The following is a 21,507-nucleotide window of genomic DNA, read 5'->3' as shown; positions in this document are numbered from 1 at the left end:
ACTTACCGAATGAAAGTGCTGGCAGGTCGATAGACACACAAACATACACACAAAATTCAAGCTTTTGCAACAAACTGTTGCCTCATCAGGAAAGAGGGAAGGAGAGCGTGTGTTTTTAGATATATTTTTCCCACGTGGAATGTTTCCATTCATATACTTTTATTTAAATACACTGACAAAGTATCCGACATGATTATTGTTGTAATCATATTGTATTCATGCCAAATATACCTCCGTGAAGTGCTTCAGTTGCAATACATATGTTTGAAGTGTACACTGGACAATTTTCCTGCATAAAAGTGATATGCTCAAAACTATGTATAAAATGTTTCAAAGTCAATGGCCAAAAACTAATTAAACGAAAAAAAGCCTATTTGCAATGGATGTGTACAAATTGAGAAAACTCATTTTTCTCTCGCTAATGCCACAAAGCTAAGTTTCACCAAATTACATTAAGTTTCTTTGTATTCAAGTTGACCTGATACAGCACTGGCACTTTTTCATCATGATGCTACCAAGCATTAGTGATGGGGTATACTTGGAGAAGATACTCAACTATGTTCCATTTTTAGATCACCTCCAATACTCAAGGCATTTCAGTAAGTTTAAAATCCCTAGAAAGTATTAACATGTTGCATACACACTACTATATTTCATAGCTTTCCATACTATGTATGAAACAGCAAGTGTTTGTGTTCACAGTAGTGCCACAAATTTTGAGACATTTCTTGAGAAGGTAGGAGATGTGATACATGTATCACTTGAGATGAGTTTCCTATCCTGCCCCAAAATTAACAAAATATATTCTTACAAGATTACTGCACAGCTGTTTAATTTCTGTATGTTCTATGTAAGACACCTATGTTCATGAGACAGTAATATCACCTCAACAAAGACACATTACCATGCCACATGAGAGATTACCATATTTGTATGTAAAATATATCTTAAAATGGTAGTAAGTGCTCGTCTTTGAGCTCATGGGTTTTCAACAAATTACTTAGGAGTACAGGGAACAAAAGGAAGATAAGTTAAAATAAAAAATGGTAACCAACACAAATGTATGTAAATGTGAGATGATCAATTTCATTCTGACTTTTCCACAATGATATGGAACACAATAAAACATATTACAGCATTATAAAAAGAATGAATAAATAATTAACATGTCAGAGACTGAGCAGAAACTCAGACTGGAAATGGCAGGTACTCTGCCATGGCCTATTCAGTGGAACTAACAAAAGTATTTGCCTTAAAGGAATTTAGGGAAGCCACATAAAATGTAAATCAGGATGTTCAAACAGGCGAAGGATCCCAATGCACCCGAATGGAAATTCGGTGCCATAACCATTCTGCAGTTTTCTCAGTACTTTAACGTGTGACCACAAATACAAATATATAAACTTTTTTATTTCATCCAAGAATATCTCAACATAATGCAACAGTTGTCACAGCAATACAACAAACATCAATAATTCAAAATATGGGTATACACAGAATGTTTAAAGGATCTCTTTAAGGGCAGGACAGGTGGTCAGCCGTGGCCTCGATGAAGGAACCATCCCGGCATTTGCCTTAGTGATCCAGGAAAACCACGGAAAACCCGAATCAGGATGGCCAGACAGAGTGAACCCCATCCTCCCGAATATGAGGTCAGTGCTGTTAATAGCTACACTGCCTCATTCGGTTGTTACCTATTATACAATGTTCTGATTTACATGAAAATAGATCTTACAACTACCAAAAATAATGATTAAATATATGCACAATTACATATGCAATTACACTTTAACATTTTTCTTTATCACTTTACACAAACAGACCACACAACACTTTGTTCACGGAACTTCAATAAACTGCCAGAGGCTGCTTCAGCAGTTGCTGCATATATGAGTAGTTATCCGAAACAGAAGAACAGGAAACAAACAGCAGAAATATCCTTGTCTAAAGACACTTTAGAAACAACATAAAAACTTGCAGCAACTACTTAGCTGACTCACATTAGTAGTAAACATCTTATTCACTTAAGGCATGTCTCTAGCAATTAATTTAATATGTTCTTCAAACTTCTATATGTATGCTGATAACACTACACTGTAGAGTGTGACCACAATGAAACTAACAATATAAGGGATACCTTCTACACAAATTCTGGGATGTTAACATCTGAATAGCTGTTCTCTGCAAAACACTGTTTTTTATAGTTGGAGGGTCGAGCATGTGAAGCAAGATACTGAAACTTGTTTAAGACTTACTGAAATTTATCTTTTGATGCAGTTTTAGATTTGAAGTTAACATTTAAATACCTCAGATAATGACTGACTTTTTCAGTAAACAAAATTTCCATGAAAGCCTCTAATAATAAATAATTCCATGTCCCACAAGGTAATTGTATTTTTTAAAGAGTGGAGTCCCTCCACACTGCCACTAGCATGGCGACCATAACAAAAGTTCTACAATCACCTCTGCATTGGTTAGTTTTTTAATCAATACAGGTCCATCAGGAGATAGAAAAATGGATGAAAAATGTAACAAGAATTGAGATTTTAAGAGCAGAGGGTAAAACATGTCATGGCAAGCACCAAGGGAAAAAAATCCTCCGCAACAGTTGGACAGGCAGTAAGAGCAGTAGCAGATTTCTTGCTGTCTGCAACAGATCATGCAAGGGTAGGTCACATTAGTAAGTGGGTACCGTGCAGTTTGATACTAGTGTTATAACCACCTGCACATCGGTACAAATGCATGTTGGAGCACCTCAGTGGGGAAGGCCAGTTGCACCCTTTCTGTACTCCAACCTTACATTTAATGCCCGATTTAAAAAAAAAATTATACTCTTCCATTTCTGGCGCCCTTTCTAGAATACAAACTAGCAAAATTATGAGAATTTGTTGTGTTCCACCACAAAGATAGGAAAACTTCCGTGTTTTGCAAATGAAATTTATTATTCAGCACAAGATGTTTCACCAATTCACGTTTGGCATTTTCAGTGGTATTCCTTTTTGTCCTATTCAAGAAACCATTTCTTCCAGTAAATATTTCTCAGCAGGTAGCCTATACTGCAAGTTTGCATAGGCTGAAGTGTTGTTATCATTACAATAAAACAATTTCAGTTGACATCTGAGGAAAATAGCAGCATATATTAACAATAATATATGGATTAGTGTTAACACACATGAAACTGATGTCAGTATCATTTTAAGAAACTTGAAATTCAAAATAATTGAATGTCAGAATGGGCGCTACAGCTAACAATTTTTAAGTAAAGCAGAAAACAAAATGCTACTGTACTTACAACTTTGAGGTGCCACATGCCTTGACACAGGCTACCAATAACCCACAAGTAGTTTTGACATCTCATGCCTCACAGGTACTTAACTGGATTGCAATCTGATGATTGCTGCTATCAACATGAAAAAGAATATAGCTGTATCCAGTGACCAAATTTCAGAGCCGATACTGAAATTAAGTTGAAATTTACCTATACATCACTGGTAATCCATTTATGTGTCATAACATTAAACTCACTGCAAATGTACCTCCATTTTGAGTGAAAGGTCAAGTTTGCTATTGTATGCAAAACACTATTACCTCATACTTCAAGTTTGCCTCTATAGGACTGTGTAACATTTGCTGCTGCTGGAAGACTATCGGAGCCATAACTGGAACAAAGAGCTCCGAGTTACCACCTGCCAATATAAACAAACTTCAATTCTAAACTGAAGGTGAAATATGTCATATGTATCCAAACCACTACCACATTATTCTTCAAGCTTCTCGCATTATGGCTGTGTGACGTCTGCTGCTGCTGCTCCGACTGACTTCTGGAGCTGTAACAGGAACAAAGAGCTTTGAGTTACCATTTGCCAGTATACTCTTAAGGACTGTAACTGTACCTACATTTTAAGTGAAAGGTGAAATTTGCCAAATGTGTATCCAAACCACTAGTAGCTTATTCTTCAAGTTTCCCATTTTATAACCATGTGACATCTGCTGCTGGTGACTGACTTCTGGAGCTATAACTGGAACAAAGTTCTGTGTGTTACTGACTGCCATCGTTACAGGAAATGAGATTATAAAGGCATGGAAATGCAAATATAATGGCAATAGTAGACCTACAGACTTTTTTTTATTTTCTCGGTGTTTTATAGCTCTTTATATACAGTACTAACGTAAGCAACGTTTTCTTTTCTTGAACTTAATTTAGAGCTGTTATGTAAGAAAATTAGTAGGGCTATATACGTGATATATGGGTAAGGAGTCATAGTGTATTATTCAGACACATAATGTGCATTGTATGTTACGATATTATCAGTCGTATGTTATTTTTTTTTTTTTTTTTGCTCTACAAATTAACATAAATTTTTCTTATGTTGTAGAAATGGAAAGTTGAAAAGATTTTGCGCTTCTCACGACAACAATCATAATGAGATACCCTGCTTGTAATTTGACTGATATCCAGAAATATTTGACTCCAGACCAAGATGATACCAACAGAAGAGGTGGATTAGCATATCTTACACCCAGTGTTGCACAGCCATTGTTATCACCATAAAAAACCATTTGTGTACTGTCTTATGTTATTGAGATTTTGTCTCCTTTATTGTTATTTCATAGCCCAGTCCCATGTGGGAATACATAAAAAATGGGGATAAAAGATATTTAGATATGAGAAGGGGAACAACAGAAATCAAAATTTACAAAAAAAGGGGGTAGTTTCACAAGGCACATTTACATAAATTACAGCTATAATTAAAATGACATTCGACAAAGACGTAGCACAAACACTGGTGGCACTAAGAGCACAATTAAAAATGGTCGTTTACAGTAATGTGAACCACATGGGACGATGACACTCGACACACACTTCACTTACGTTACATACACGGCGAACATCATTACACGACGAAGTAACTGGATTAAAATTGGAAGGAGCTGCCAAACAGAGGGAAGATCAGTGAGGAGGGAGAGAGGAAAGAAAGGTGTGGGTCAGTGAGGAAAGAAAGAGGGGGGGGGGGGTTATAATGACGGATGGGGGAAGCTGGTAGCACAGCAAGGGGCTGGAGGTGGAGAGGGTGGGGAGAGAGCAGCCGAGGAAGGAGGGGCAAAGGACAGGGGGGTAGGAGGGAGGAAACAGAGGATGGTGTGGGGAAGGGAGAGAACACTAGGGAGGAGGGGTGGGTAAAATAATGGTCGGAGGTGGAAGGAAGGGTAAATATCAGGACGAAGCACATTATCCAGAACAGAGAGATGATGTAAGTTTCTTTGGGAGAGAAGGTGGAGGGTGTGGAGGTGGACAGAAGGTGGAACACACAGGTAGAGGTGTGGCAGCAGGTGGGGAGTGGAGAGGAAGGGAGACGTCAGGAGCAGACGGAGAGCGAGGTGGTGGTCGGTGTAGGGGATACGGATGTGTTCGAGGAATAGGAGGAGATTGGGAAGGGTATGAGTTCGTAGAAGATCCTCATGGGGGACAGGAGACGGATGCGGAAAGTGAGGCGGAGAGCATGGGGTTCAATGATTTGGATTGCTTTTTAGAATTTTGGAGCGATGGAAATCCAGGCAACACTGGTGTAACAAAGGATGGGACGGACCGGGGGTTTGTAGGTATGAAGGCTGGTAGAAGTGTGCAATCCCCAGGTCCAGCTGGTCAGGAGTTGCAGTAGGTGGAGTCTACTGTGGGCTTTTCGTTGGATGCTAAAGAGATGGGGAGTCAGGTGTGACAGTCAAGTGTGAGACCCAGATATTTCAAGGTGGGGTAAGTTATATAGCGCGGTTGTAGATGTTCAGGTAGAAATCATGGAGCCGGAAGAAGTGGGTGGTATGTCCTATAATGATTGACTCGGTTTTGGAAGGATTGATTGAAATGAGTCACTGGTTTCACCAAGCAGCGACTGGTTTAGGTTGGTTTGGAGGGAGCCCTGAGGCTGTTGAACGGGAGGATAGAGAGCAAGGAAGGCAGTGTCCCCAGCATATTGAAGAAGATGGACTGGTGGGGGTGGTTTGGGCATGTCAGTGGAGTACAGGAGGTATAGGAGAGGAGAAAGGACGGAGCCCTGGGGCACACCTGTGGTAGCGTAGAAGGTTCAGGAATAGGTATTATGAATTGTGACATAGGAAGGACGATGGGAGAGGAAGGGGCAATGAGATGGACGATGGGAGAGGAAGGGCTGAGGTCTGGAGCTTGAAAAGGAGCACGGATTGCCAATGACTTGTGGTGTGATTAAGGAGTGTTCAATTTTGAAGGACAGTAACTCATCCAAGTAGTGGATGTTGGGTGCAAGTGGTGGACAGTAGTATCAGAGTGGTCACGACATAGGAGAAGAGGGAGTAATCAAAGTGAGGGTCATGTGGTATGGAAAAGTCTTTGGAGAGCTGGAAAGCAAAATGGTTAACTTTACAGAGGTTGATAGGGAAGGGGTTGTTGTTATGGTGGAGTAGTTAATGCGGGGGGTTGGGGCGGGGATGTCCAGTATCGGATCTAGGATACTTCCGAATGAGGGAAAAAGTTGATAGTGATTGCCCTCCCCCCCCCCCCCCCCTTCACCCTCATCGCAACTGTTTGAAATAGGATATAAAATATTTTAGAAAAAAATGGTCAGTTTGCAGCAGCACACATCTGTCTGAAGAGTTTGGTACATATAAAAAAATATGTTTGATCAAATGTAAGATATGTTACTTGCACTTAAGTGTACCAAAGTGCATTCATCTATAGCATGTCACTGTATTTCGCTCTGTGGAATGCATATCAGTGTATTTTGTAATGAAAGATATCAAACCTATATCCTGGACAGTAGAAACTGAGATTTTCAGTGGACCGTACAGCAGAGGTAGTCACTCATTGTGATGTTTCTGAGTTTCTGTTCCATCCTATGAGAGACTATTAAATAAAACTACTGTTCATTATAGAACCTAATGCATTCTGTAATTACTATCACCTTTTACGAATGTTTCATCCAGAAATCGTACATTAGTTTGTGGGATACGATATGGAAGTTAATCTTCGGTTCTGTTCTGAAATACATTTGTTACCTTAATTAAACAGAAATATGTTTTTTCTACTTTTAAGATGGCACTTGGGTCAAGATTCTGGGTTTCTCTTCAGGAGAATATACATCGTATCCCCCACACAGATACAGGTTTACCATAGTCTATGAATTTCCTTTATGTTATGTTCATAGTATTGTTAACAGTCATATGTCATATTGTTATCACGTGCTCAGGTTGAAGCGGTAATATTCTTAGAATTTCTCTGTAAACTAACTTTAAAGAATAATATTGCAAAAGTTGAGAGAGTTAGTAAATAGACGGTAAAAAAACTCTAATGCTTGGAGCAGATGCACCTGAATAATCTAAATGAAAATTAAAATACATTCACAACCACTGCAAGAATCCTCATGCAATACAACCCATGTGCCCGAGAAGTGTACCATTGCGGTATCTGACCACGACTGATTATCTATTGTGGGAAGTCCGTAATTGGCAGAAAAACTTTTAACCCACATACAAAAATTGTTAGAAAAATAAAACAAACCAAATATAGAGATTCCCTTAAACCAATATTAAAAACTCTCAGTTTAATACCCCTGCCTCTTTTACACATCTATGAAGCCAGATATTTACAAAAGGAAGTGCTTTAAAATAAGTAAGCATCTTCAAGCATAACTTTACTTTGCACCTTTATGATATTAGGTAGAACACATTGACACAAAAGTACAAACATTTGTAGGGGAGGAGCATATGATACGAACATTATGCTGTATAATATACCATCACACCTAAAACAGATATCAAATTTATACACGTTTGAAGTCAAACAGGAACAATTCTCCTTTGGCCACTACTGATATTCTGTCTGAGTTTCTGCAATGCCATTAAAATTATTGTAATTGTTCACATATTTTAACTATACTTATTGCTTTCAATAATCTTGTTTGTTTTCTAATTGTGTTACCAATATGCAACATTTATTGGCCTGTAAGATCTATTTAAAATTCATAGTGGTGGTATGTATAAATTGTATTTATTGCCTCAAACCTGATGGATCTTATATTATATGTGGAAACGACATACCATATCATTATGGAACCAATAAATAAATACAAATACTTTGGCAATAAGTGATATAAGAAAACATAAGTTAGGATGAATGAGAGTGCACAAGCCTTCAGCCTCCTGAATTTGAGGTTCGTGTCTTGACAAATGCAATACCTCAATCAGTTATTCCTGACATTCAGTTCTGTTACATTTGTACATATTTGGATCAAATGAGGTTAGTAACAAAAATAATTGTTTACTGCTCATTTAGTTTTTTCAGTGCACAGAACTTTGGATAGGAAAAGGGAGTGAAGGGAAAAGACCTGGTCAAGAATAAGGAAGGAATGTCGGTCAGGACCCTAGGACAAATGAAAAGGTGCAGTGTAGTATGAATGGAATGTGAAGGCAATCAAAAACAAAGTACCTTTGTCACTTGACTGTGTATTTTTCTGCTTGTGATTTCGTATTAGAAACACTGTCTTCAAAAAAATTTTATGAAAAGAATAGGTTGATACTGGCCCTATAGCGAAGATGTTGAGTCACAGACTGGCACAAGGAAAAGAATCAAACATGTGTTGACTTATTCTGACAAAGGTCTTTTTCTACTAAAATGCATTTGAACCACCAGCTGTTTATTTGTCCCATTAGTCATCTATCACTTTCAGTTATTAACCATCATCCAGGTTGTAGGGTACAACAGACTAGTAAAAGCATCCCATATCCATTTGAAGTTAAGCAATATAAAAATTATCAAGTGAAATTATACAAACACCTGACATAAGTTGTCTTAGTACATTGACAATCATATCTCATGTCAAATAGACAGACATTACAGGGTTTTACCTAATAAACAGCTGATGGTTAAAATCTATTGTATGAAATACTTTACAGCTGTTGAACCTCAAATTATGGAATCATTATGAAGGTCTTTTTGGCCAAAAGCTTACTTTCTGAAAGTATTTTTGTTGTGCCTGTGTGTGATCCATCATTTCCACTGTATGGTTAGTAGCAGTCTGTCCTTTTCAAAATATTGTCATTATTCCATCCTGGATTTTCCATTGTTTGTTTTAAACATTGTCTTTAATTTTATGCATATTGTTTGAAAATACTGGAACTGTAACAGGTGCCACAAATTTCCACCATTTCATTGACATCCAATGCGCATATCTCACACATTGATTTGATTCTTGTGTGGTGACCGAAAGTTGAGTAGGAGAATATCTCTGTGCAGCTCGTGTAAATTGCTTGGACAGAGTGGGCTTTTGGGTGAGTAATTACAGCTTTTTGCTTTAAATACTTGAGGAATGTACTTCTGTACAGCCCATATTTAAAGGATGACTTCAGAATGGAGTATTTACACAAGTAACTTTTCACGTTAGATCATCAGTGAGTAATCTTTAAAACTGCAGTGAATAATTTTCAGCGGTGGCTTTTGACAAAGCTCTGAATCACTGAAGGAGAAATTCCTTTCATTCCTCCTTGGACGTGGAGAATAGTTCTTAACTGTCATTTAGCATATTCATCTTCAATACATCTCCAGAAATTCCTCTTTTTGGAACAGCTCTTATTCTGGGGTGAAAACTTTATGGACATATTGAAGAAATGGTGATTGATGTAGTAACACAGTTGAGATAGCAATAAAGGCTTTTTTGTGTTTGACTTCTTTTGATAATGTAATGGATGTTACATGTTGCTTTCAGTGTTTACTGTAGCAGAATATTGTCAAATGATCTTTCACAGAACCCAAAAGAATCTGGACAAACGTAAATGGTGTTAGTGGCACCAAAGTTAGTGTCCATTCAATAGTGAATGAGACAGAAACTGAAATTGAGGGCAGCAAAACAAAAGCTGAAATGGTTAACTCCATTTTCAAATGTTCATTGACAAAGGATACCTAGGGGAATTGCCCCAGTTTAATCCTCATACCACTGGAAAGGTGATGAAATAAGTGTTAGTGTCAGTGGTGTTGAGAAATAGCTGAAATTGTTAAAATTGATCAAAGCTCCAGGACCCAATGGAATTCCTGTCATATTCTATACCGAATCTGTGCTGTGTAAGCTCCTTTTCTAACTATAAATTTGTCATTGGTCCTTTGAATAAAAATCTGCACAGTTTTTGAAAAAAAAAAAAAAAAAAAAAACACAGATCACACCTGCCTACAAAAAGGGTAGTAGAAGTGATCCACAAAACTACTGTCAAATGTCCTTGACATCAATTTGTGTAGAATCTTAGAACATATTCTGGGCTCAAAGCTAATGAGGCATCTGAACAGAATGGTCTCCTCAATGCCAGCCATGATGGATTTTGAGAACGTTGACCACGTAAAACCCAGTTCACACTTTTCTGACATGATGTACTGAAAGCATTAGATCAAGGCAACCAGGTAGATGAAGTGTTTCTTGATTTCCAAAAAGTTTTGACTCAATATTGAACCTACACTTTTGTTAAAAGTACAATCATATGAGGTATCAAGTGACATGTGTGACTGGATTGAGGGCTTTTGGCAGGGAGAGTCATCATCAGATGTAGAAGTAAATTCAGGAGTGTCACAGGTATGTGTGTTAGGACGACTTGCTGTTCACATTGTATAATAATGACCACCCAGATGATATTATTTGTAACCTCAGATTTTTTGCAGAGGATGCAGTTATGTGTAATGAAGTATTGTCTGAAAGAAGCTGCACAAATGTTCAGTCAGATCTTGCTAAGGTTTCAAAGTGGTGCAAAGATTTGGCAATTTTCTTTTATGTTCAAAAATTTAAAATTGTGCACTTCACAAAATAAAAGAACTGTAATATCAATGAGTCTCTGTTGGAATCAGCCAACTGGTACAAACACTTGGGTGTAACACTTTGTAGGGATATGAAGTGCAATGATCACATATGCTCAGTTGTAGGCATAGCAGGTGGGAGACTTTGGTTTATTGGTAGAATACTGGGAAATGCAATCAGTCTCCAAAGGAGATTGCTTAAAAGATCACTCATGTGACTGGTTCTAGATTATTGCTCAAGTGTGTGGGATCTATTCCAAATAGGACTAACAGGGTATACTGAACATAGACAGAGAAGGGCAGCACGGATGGCCACAGGTTTGTTTAATCCATGGGAGAATATCACGGAGATACTGTAGGAACTGAACTTGAAGGCTCTTGAAGATAGACTTAAACTATCCCGAGAAAGTCTATTAACAGACTTTCAAAACTGGCTTTAAATGATGTCTCAAGGATTACACAGCAACTCCATATGTATCACTCACATAGGAATCGTGAAGATAAGATTAGAATAATCACTGGATGCTCAGAGGCATTGAATGAATTAATCTCCCTGCACTCCATATGTGAATGGAACAGGAAGAAACCCTAATAACTGCACAATATTATGTACCCCTTTGGTGCACCTTACAGTGGTTCGCAGAATGTGGATGGAGACGTAGATGTAGATTACTAATGAACATCAGAAATTCTTTACTTGTTAATTTGTGTTTTTTCTATTTGTAATTTTGAAATTAAAAATATATTACAGTGTTTTGAAACTGACTGCACTAAATGTGTGTGCTGAAGTATATGCACTTTTTCCATTTGTGATGAACAGTATGGCTGCAGATGCCAGGAAACCTTTCCTGTGAGAAGTTGTGCTTGCACTGCGCTCGAACAGGGACACACCCACGAGTGGGGCAGATCTCATTTCCATCACTCTCCTTGCTTGTGCCTGAGCTATTCCTCTGCAATATCCCTTCTCCCAGGAGTGCTAATGCCCAAGGTATGCAGAACTTCTGTCATGTTTCGAAGGTAGGAGATAAGGTACTGGCAGCAATAAAGCTGTGAGGGCAGGTCGTGAGTCGTGCTCAGGTAGCTCAGTCGGTGGAGCAAAAGGCAAAAGCTCTGGGTTCGAGTCCCTGTCTGGCACACAGTGTTAATCCTCCAGGAACTCACCCTTTTCTGTACTGAGAAAGATTTATTTCGGACAATTCCGTCTTCCTCTTTCAGTATATGTATGAAGGTAAGTGGTATTGTTAGTTCCATTCTTCCTTTTCTTCACCAGTTTCCCTGTTCGACCCAACCCCACTGAACACCTAATCCTTACCCTCTTCTTCTCCAGCCTTACCATTACCTGCACCACCGTCTATGTCTGTCCTGCAGCCCCCATCCCATTTGACTTCATTTCCCTCATTGACCCTACCTTCTCCTCCTTCGTGATTGCCACCGGCCTCAACATCCGTACTCGACCCACGCCCAGCTCTGTCGGTGGCATCGGTTCCCTGCCTCCCTGCAAGGTGATCTCCTCCCCCTTCCACAGCACACCCACCCTGAATCCCATACCTCTCTCGATGTAGCCCTGGCCTCCCCCAACCTCCTTGGATGCATTACAGTGGACGTCCTCGACCCCATCGGTAGTGACCATCTATCCATCCTCCTTACTGTGTCAGATGGGCGTAATCTCCTCGCAATGACCCTGCCCCGAAGTATGTCCACAACTACTCCCGTGCCAACTGGAATGCCTTCCGGGGGGACACCCTCAATACCCAGGTTGAAAGCTTCCCCGTCACCTACCACCACCCTGATGACATCACTCATGCCGCCGCCTTTCTCTGGCAGACCTTGACTGAGGCTCATATTCCCACTACCGCCCTTTACCCACACTGTCCCACTTTACCCCCACATGCCGTCCTCCTCCTGCAAGAATCCCGTCATCTCTACCATCCTTCCTCCATACACGGGACTGGGATACACTCCGACACCACTGGCAACTCCAGAGACACATTTGGAATTTGCTTGTGGCCAAAAACGCCTGGATTGGCATCAGACCTCCACCTACCTAAATGCTACCCTACCTATAAACTCATCTAAGTACTGGTCAGCCTTCCACCGCCTTACTGGATCTAAACCCTCTCCACAGTATCTCCATCTTCATAATGAACAACGCTTTCCCAACAACCTCCAATCATTTTGCATCCTACCTTTCCAATTTCCTTACAATCCCCGATGATCCTCTATTCGATTACTCCCTCTTCCCCGACGTCCGTGATCGGACTGACACCTCTGCCCCTCCACTTGCTCCTAGCTTCCGATACTAAGACAACATCCCACACACGGATTATAACAACCCCATCACCACTCAAGACATCATAGCCACGCTTCACTCAAAATGCAACACCACTCCCGGTTTTGTCCGTGTCACCTACCATCATCTCCACAAAGCTCGCGTTTCCTTCCTCACCATCCTGGCTACTATCTATAATGTGGTCCTGTCCTGCGGCTACTAACCTGACCTGTGGAAAACCTCCCGGATCCTGATGTTCCCCAATCCCACCAAACCACCCTCTAACGTCTCCTCCTACCGTCCTATCAGTGTCACCTCGGTCTTCAGCAAGGTCTTGGAATCCATCCTCATGCGACGAATCCACCAGCATCTCCACCTGCACCACATCCTCCTCCCCACTCACTGTGGCTTCTGACCCCCCTCCTCTATCGATGACCTTCTCCTGAAGCTCACTCACCTCACCTCCTCTCCGAACAACTCAATTCCCATCGCTCTGCCATCTTCTTCTCCCCCAATCTTGAATGTGCCTATGACTGTGTATGGCATTCCGGTCTCCTCTTCAAGCTCCAAACCTTCGCCCTTCGTATTAATTACATCCATCTCATCGCCTCCTTCCTTACTCATCGCCCTTCTTATGTTACCATCCACAACACCGATTCTGCACCTTCTACCCCTCCACCAGTGTGCCCCAAGGTTTCGTCGTCTTCCCTGTTCTCTACCTTCTGTATATGGCGGACATGCCGTCACCCCAACCCCCCATCCACCTCCTCCAATATGTCGATGACACTGCCTTCCTTGCCCTTACCCTCACCCTTCAACGCTCCCAATTCCTTCTCCAATGCCATCTTGGCGTGTTCACCACTTGGTGCAACCAGTGGCTGCTCAAGGTCAGTCCTTCCAAAACCCAGGCAATCATCGTATGCCACACTACCCCTTCCTTCTTTCTCCGGGATTTCTACCTTACAATCTATGGCCACCCCATTTACTTTGACCCCACCCTCAAGTACATCAGCGTCGCCCTCGACCGCCGCCTTTTCTGAACCCCCCCCATCTCCGGACAGTCCAAGCTGAGGCACAAACGCGTCTCCACCTCCTGAAACTCCTCTCTGGCCGAACATGGGGTCTGGACCCCTCCACAATCCTCCACACTTGTAAGTCCCTCATCCACCCCCTCCTTTGTTATGCCCACCCTTCCTGGATATCTCCCCCCCCCCCACCAATTTTAGGCTGTTTCAAATCCTTGAACGCCACGCACTCCGCCTCATCTACCACATCTGCCTCCCATCCCCCCGTGCAGATCTTTTACGACTTGATCCCTTTCCCGCACCTCCTCCTTTTCTTCGACCAGATACGGCTCCCACAAGTTCGATCCTCCCCACCCACTTGTCTCTCCCATCTTCTCCCACCCCATCCTGCTGCCGCGCCCATAATCTTGCATTGCACCTGCTCTCCATCTTCACATTCCCCACACTCTTGCCCAAGATGGCTTCTGCCAACTCCCCCTTTCTGATGATGTCCTCGTTCCTTCCATATACCCCTCCTATCAGCTCTAACCCTCCCCTCCCTTTCCTGCCTTCCCCTTTTTCTCCAGAGCTACCTTTCTCCCTCCCCCTCCCCTCTCCTAGTTCTCCCCCTCCACTCCCTCCCCCCCTTGGGTTTCCACACCTGACTCTACCCTCTCCCCTACCCTCACCCTTCCCTTCTCACAGTGGCTTCTTCACCCCCCCCCCCCCCTCCTACCCCCTGCCCGTCCCCTGCACCCAGTGTGTTCAGTGTGCCAAAGATCGTCACTCTTAATCTATGTCCATCAGTGCTTTCTTCTGTGTGCTCCTTCATTCGAATGTAAAACTGTTTGTCTGTGTTTATGTGCACTGTAGAACTTGCTTGTAAAATCAGTGGCTTCCACAAACGCCTTCATTTCATTTCTTCTGTAGATCTCCTGTTTTTACCATTCATGTATATTTGTTTTTCTAACTCCATGTTTACTATCTGTTTTTATTTTGGCCAAAGAGTGGCATATGTACGTCACTTTTTTTCAGCTTACTTTCGAGCGGTTACGTAAGTAAATTAGTACATACGCGATAGATGGAGACGGATTCACAGTGTGTTATCCAAACACATTATGTAAATTGTGTGTTAAGTTGTTATCAGTAGCTGTCATTGCTGTCCATCGGGTGATGAGAAAGATCGATTCCTCCTTAGTAGCCAGACAACTCTTTTCTCACTTTTGATAGAGTGGTGCTTCCTTTCAAAATCAAAGCAGGGTATGAAATTATCACAGTCTGACTGTACATTCTGAACGCAATGCACTGTTCCCAGTGTCACACTAGAACATGTTATCGACACTCGGTCAAATGTCTAACCTGTGGTAGGGATGCACACGAGGGCGATTGTTCACCTCCTTCTACCCACTGTATCAACTGCAATGGCAGCCGTGCCATCTTCTCTCGAGATTGTCCTGTGTATCTCGATGAGCGGGCTGTCCAGGAGATCCGGTAAAGGAAAATGTGCGCTTGCAAGTTATTGGCTAGTTGTGAACCCTGAGTTCTAACGTCTTGCACTAACAGTCCTGTTCTTGCTACATTTTGCTCCACGAAGGACGTGGACATGCAGAGATGAGGCTTCAAATTCATCTATGAGGTTGTGAAATGCCCAGCGCCCAGGTAGCATCACCGTCCCCTTGACCAGCTGTGCAAAAAGCCACCAAGCCCTCTCCTCAAGGGGCGAAGCCCCTAGCTACACAACTGTCAGGCTGGCAAGCACAGAAGGAGTACTCCCATGAAGACTTGCTCCGTCTCTCCAGCCGACCGACACCTGAGTCTACTGCTGCTAACAGGAAAGACTCGAAAAAGTCCTACAGAAGCAAACGGTCTGTTCCTTCACCGACTCGAAGATCCCCTTCGACGGTGTCACCACGAGATACCTACACCCAGCCGGCCTCCATTTCGCCAGTGCACACCACCGACTGTTTTTCTGCATCGGACTCCACAGACTGACAGCACGAGAAAGCCATTGCTTCTGTGGACCTCACGGAGTAGGATCCTCTTGCTTCTGTGCCCTGTAGCAGTGAGTCTTTGCAGGTCGGCACTCGGCTGCTGCCGAGATGACAACTCTTAATTTTTTCTTCGTCACGATTCTCCCCCAATGGTACGTTCCCTTCAGGAACTAAAAATGCATCTTCGTGACCACTTTGAGCTTGTGCATTTCTTTCCGGTCTGTTTTGACCTTCCCCCTGAGGTAGGCATCCCATCTCACTGGGGTGTCATACTGCTCATACGGGACGACGTTCATAGTCGACCCATCTCCCTGACTTCAAGCTGTTGCAGTTCACCTATTCCTTCCTCACCTGACTTTTTCCCTTTGTACCATTTAGGACTCTCTGACATTTGCTGTCACCAGGACAGAGTTCCTTCAGTTTATTGGACAGATACCTCACCCATTTCTGCTACTCGATGACTTTAATATGCATCATCTCCTTTTGGGCTCTCCCAGGATCTGCCAGAGAGGTGCCCTCTTGACAGATCTGCTTAGCCACCTTAACCTCTTCTGCCTTAACACAGGAGCCCCCACGTTCCTTTCTGACTCCTCGCACAGCTATTCCCGTTTAGACCTGTCCTTCTGCACTGCCCAGCTTGCTCATCGCCTCGAGTGCTCTTTTCTTTCTGACGCCTACTTGAGCATCCATTTTCCATGTGCTAACCGTTTGCTGACTCCTACCCCACCTGCGTGCACACCCAAATGGCAGCTTACTAAGGCTGACCGGCAGCTTTACTCCTCCGTGGCGACCTTCGGAGAATAAGATTTCTCCAGTTTTCGTGACCGGGTGGAATATCTTACAAATGTGTACTTTCTGCTGCAGAACATTCCATTCCTTGCACTTTTTCTTTACCACACCATGTCCCAGTCCCTTGGTGGACTGAGGCATGCCACAACATAATTTGCGCATGCAGACACGCTCTCTGCATTTTTAACAATCATCCTACGATGGCAAACTGCATTTGTTATAAACACATGCGTGCACAGTGTCGTTGTGTTCTTCGGGTTGGCAAGAACACTAGCTGGATTTCATTCACTAGTTCTTTTAACAGTTCCACTCGTTCCTCTGTCTCGTGGGCCAGCCTCCGACAGTTCAGTGGGACCGAGGTCCGTACCCCAATTTCCAGCCTGACAGTAGCAGACAGTGTCATCGTGGGCCCTATTGCTATCTCCATCACCTTGGGTGGCCATTTTTAGGAAATTTTGAGCTCTTCCCACTATTACCCTGCCTTCCTCCATCGTAAATGAGCAGAGGAGGCTCGAGTCATACCTTTGTGTTCTCAGAATCGTGAGTGCTACAATGCCGCCTTTACTATGAGAGAGCTCGCTCGTGCCCTCAGTTCCTCCCGATCCTACACCCCAGGGCCAGACGTAGTCCACTTTTAGATGTTTCAGCACCTTTCTCTTGCAGGCAACCACTTTCTGTGTAATAGGTACAACTTCATCTGAGCAGAGGGCACGTTTCTCAGAAGCTGGTGTGAAGCCGCCATTGTACCCGTACCTAAGCCCAGTAAGGACAAACACCTTCCTTCTAGCAACAGCCCCATTTCTCTCACCAGCTGTGTTCACATGGCCGTGGAACATACGATTCAAGCCCAGTAAGTATGGTGGCTCAAGTCTCGAAATTTACTAACGACCGTACAGTGTGGATTTCAAGCACGCCGTTCTGCAGGTGACCATCTCGTCACTTTGTCCGCCCATGTCATGAATGGTTTTCTGCAGAAATCTCAGACTGTGTGCACGTTTTTTGATTTGGAGAAGGCCTACAACACCTGCTGGAGAACTGGTATCCTCCGCACTATCCACATGTGGTGCTTCCGTGGCCACCTGCCCCATTTCCTTCAGGAATTTTTAAAATATCTAGTTTTCGAGGTGCTTGTGGTTTCTGCCTTGTCAGATACCTTTATCCGGGATAATGGCGTGCCTCGGAGTTCCATCCCAAGCATAGTCCTTTTCGCTGTCGCCATTAACCCTATAATGGCCTGTATCCCGCCGCATCTCCGGCTCCCTTTTTGTTGACGATTTTGCCGTCTATTGCAGTTCTCCACGGACCTGTCTCACTGAGCGGCGTCTTCAGCAATTTGTTGATCATCTCTACTCCCTGAGCTTTGACAATGGCTTTCATTTCCCACTGACGAAAACATCTGTACGAATTTCTGGTAGCGCAATTGGTTTCTCGCACCACCTTCACATCCTGGGGTGTTGCCCTACCATTCACTTGAAGTACGAAATTCCTGAAGCTCGTGCTCTATAGGAAACTCTCTCGGTCCTCCCTGGTTTCTTACCTGGAAGCCCGCTGTATGCAGTTCCTTAAAGCCCTACATGTCCTCAATGGTACTTCCCGGGTGCCAATCGGACGACCATCCTCTGGTTGTACTGGTCGTTTGTACGTTCGAAATTCGACTAATGGTGCTTCGTCTACGCATCTGCACATCCATCCCTCTTACGCCATCTCAACACTATCCACCACTGTGGCATCCGTATGGCCACGGGTGCCATTTACACTAGCCAGGTTGAGAGTCTGTATGCTGAAGTTGCTGAACTGCCACTGTCCTACTGCTGTGACTTTCCCCTCAGCAGGTATGCATTCCACGTGTAACGACCCAGCCTATGCCTCCTTCTTCGACGATTCCTTTGATCACCAGTACGGGTTGCATCTGTCTTCTCTGTTACCTCCTGGAGTCTGCTTTTGGCACTTGGGCTACAGTAGCTTAAATTCACACTACCTGCACCTTTCCCAGTGGGTGTGAACCCTTCACCACATTGGCCTCATGAAATGACCTGTGTTAACCTTGGCCTTCATTCGCTTCCTAAGGACACTACTCCATCCTCGACCTGTCCCTTTCAGCTTCACGACCTTCGCACGGACCTTTGCGATAGTACATTTGTGTACACTGACGGCTCTCGGATTGCCCGTGGGGTCTGGTGTGCCTTCGCCATTGCCACCCATGTCTTTCGATATCGGCTTCCGGCACACTGCACGGTATTTACAGCCGAGCTCTTCGCCCCGTACCAGTCCACACAGTACATCTGGTGGCGCAGCCTTTTCAATTGTATCCTCTGCTCAGACTCACTCCGTGCCCTTCATAATCTATGTGCGCTCTACATTGCCTGTCCCTTAGTGCACCAGGTCCAGGAAAACTGTCACTTGCTCACTCTTACTGGTGCCACTGTGACGTTTATATAGGTTCCTGGTCACGTCGGTTTGCCAGGAAATGAGGTTGCTGATGCTGCTGCCACAGCTGTAGGCCTCGTACCTCAGACCACTAGTTCCTATATTCCGTTTCGTGATCTCTCTGTTGCCATCTGTCGGGAGGTGGCGTCACCTCGGCATCGCCACTGATCCTCTCTTCGTGGGAATAAACTGCAGATTATTAAGCCTTTTCTCCCGACCTTATTAAGCCTTTCATCTCGACCCACCCTCCAAGAGAGTCATTTTAACTAGGTTACATATTGGGCACTGCCTTTTAGCCATCATCATTTCTTAAGTGGCGCTCCCCCACCACTTTGTACACATTGCGCACAAGTTTTAACTGTCCACCATTTCCTGACAGAATGCTCGTTTTTAACCACATACGTTCCCATGGGTGACTCGAATTCGAGTGTAGGAAAAGGGAGAGAAGGAAACATGGTAGGTGAATATGGGTTGGGGCTAAGAAATGAAAGAGGAAGCCGCCTGGTAGAATTTTGCACAGAGCACAACTTAATTATAGCTAACACTTGGTTTAAGAATCATGATAGAAGGTTGTATACATGGAAGAACCCTGGAGATACTAAAAGGTATCAGATAGATTATATAATGGTAAGACAGAGATTTAGGAACCAGGTTTTAAATTGTAAGACATTTCCAGGGGCAGATGTGGACTCTGACCACAATGTATTGGTTATGACCTGTAGATTAAAACTGAAGAAACTGCAAAAAGGTGGGAATTTAAGGAGATGGGACCTGGATAAACTGAAAGAACCAGAGGTTGTACAGAGTTTCAGGGAGAGCGTAAGGGAACAATTGACAGGAACGGGGGAAAGAAATACAATAGAAGAAGAATGGGTAGCTTTGAGGGATGAAATAGTGAAGGCAGCAGAGGATCAAGTAGGTAAAAAGACGAGGGCTAATAGAAATCCTTGGGTAACAGAACAAATATTAAATTTAATTGATGAAAGGAGAAAATATAAAAATGCAGTAAATGAAGCAGGCAAAAAGGAATACAAACGTCTCAAAAACGAGATCGACAGGAAGTGCAAAATGGCTAAGCAGGGATGGCTAGAGGACAAATGTAAGGATGTAGAGGCTTATCTCACTAGGGGTAAGATAGATACTGCCTACAGGAAAATTAAAGAGACCTTTGGAGAGAAGAGAACCACTTGTATGAATATCAAGAGCTCAGATGGCAACCCAGTTCTAAGCAAAGAAGGGAAGGCAGAAAGGTGGAAGGAGTATATAGAACGTCTATACAAGGGCGATGTACTTGAGGACAATATTATGGAAATGGAAGAGGATGTAGATGAAGATGAAATGGGAGATAAGACACTGCGTGAAGAGTTTGACAGAGCACATAAAGACCTGAGTCGAAATAAGGCCCCGGGAGTAGACAACATTCCATTAGAACTACTGACAGTCTTGGGAGAGCCAGTCCTGACAAAACTCTACCATCTGGTGAGCAAGATGTATGAAACAGGCAAAATACCCTCAGACTTCAAGAAGAATATAATAATACCAATCCCAAAGAAAGCAGGTGTTGACAGATATGAAAATTATCGAACTATCAGTTTAATAAGTCACAGCTGCAAAATACTAATGCGAATTTTTTACAGACAAATGGAAAAACATAGAAGTCAGCTTCAGGGAAGATCAGTTTGGATTCTGCAGAAATGTTGGAACACGTGAGGCAATAGTGACCCTACAGCCTATCTTAGAAGCTAGATTAAGAAAAGGCAAACCTACGTTTCTAACATTTGTAGACTTAGAGAAAGCTCATGACAATGTTGACTGGAATACTCTCTTTCAAATTCTGAAGGTGGCAGGGGTAAAATAAAGTGACCGAAAGGCTATTTACAATTTGTACAGAAACCAGATGGCAGTTATAAGAGTCGAAGGACACGAAAGGGGAGCATTGGTTGGGAAGGGAGTGAGACAGGGTTGTAGCCTCTCCCCGGTGTTATTCAATCTGTATATTGAGCAAGCAGTAAATGAAACAAAAGAAAAATTCGGAGTAGGTATTAAAATCCATGGAGAAGAAATAAAAACTTTGAGGTTCGCTGATGACATTGTAATTCTGTCAGAGACAGCAAAGGACTTGGAAGAGCAGTTGAACGGAATGGACAGTGTCTTGAAGGGAGGATATAAGATGAACATCAACAAAAGCAAAACGAGTATAATGGAATGTAGTCGAATTAAGTCGGG

At 42.9% G+C, this 21,507-nt stretch overlaps 2 long non-coding RNA genes across 2 annotated transcripts in view; both read right to left on the bottom strand.

Annotated features, from left to right (window-relative positions):
* Positions 1-1,066: 1,066 nt before the first annotated feature.
* Positions 1,067-3,830, bottom strand: LOC126426996 (uncharacterized). Its single transcript, XR_007576479.1, has 2 exons — positions 3,755-3,830; positions 1,067-3,659 (listed from the first exon to the last, which is right to left on the bottom strand). It is a non-coding gene; the product is annotated as an uncharacterized LOC126426996 (long non-coding RNA).
* Positions 3,831-3,922: 92 nt separating this feature from the next.
* The window catches only part of LOC126426997 (uncharacterized), a 60,234-nt gene continuing 42,649 nt past the window's right edge, over positions 3,923-21,507 (bottom strand). The window contains exon 4 of the long non-coding RNA XR_007576480.1: positions 3,923-4,019. This is a non-coding gene — a long non-coding RNA (uncharacterized LOC126426997). The remainder of the gene's footprint in view (positions 4,020-21,507) is intronic.

This window comes from Schistocerca serialis, chromosome 11 (genome assembly GCF_023864345.2).
Source record: "Schistocerca serialis cubense isolate TAMUIC-IGC-003099 chromosome 11, iqSchSeri2.2, whole genome shotgun sequence".
In the NCBI taxonomy this organism is placed as follows: Eukaryota; Metazoa; Arthropoda; class Insecta; order Orthoptera; family Acrididae; genus Schistocerca; species Schistocerca serialis.
The sequence above is the reverse complement of the archived record's forward strand: the minus strand, read 5'-3'. Positions and strand labels throughout refer to the sequence as shown.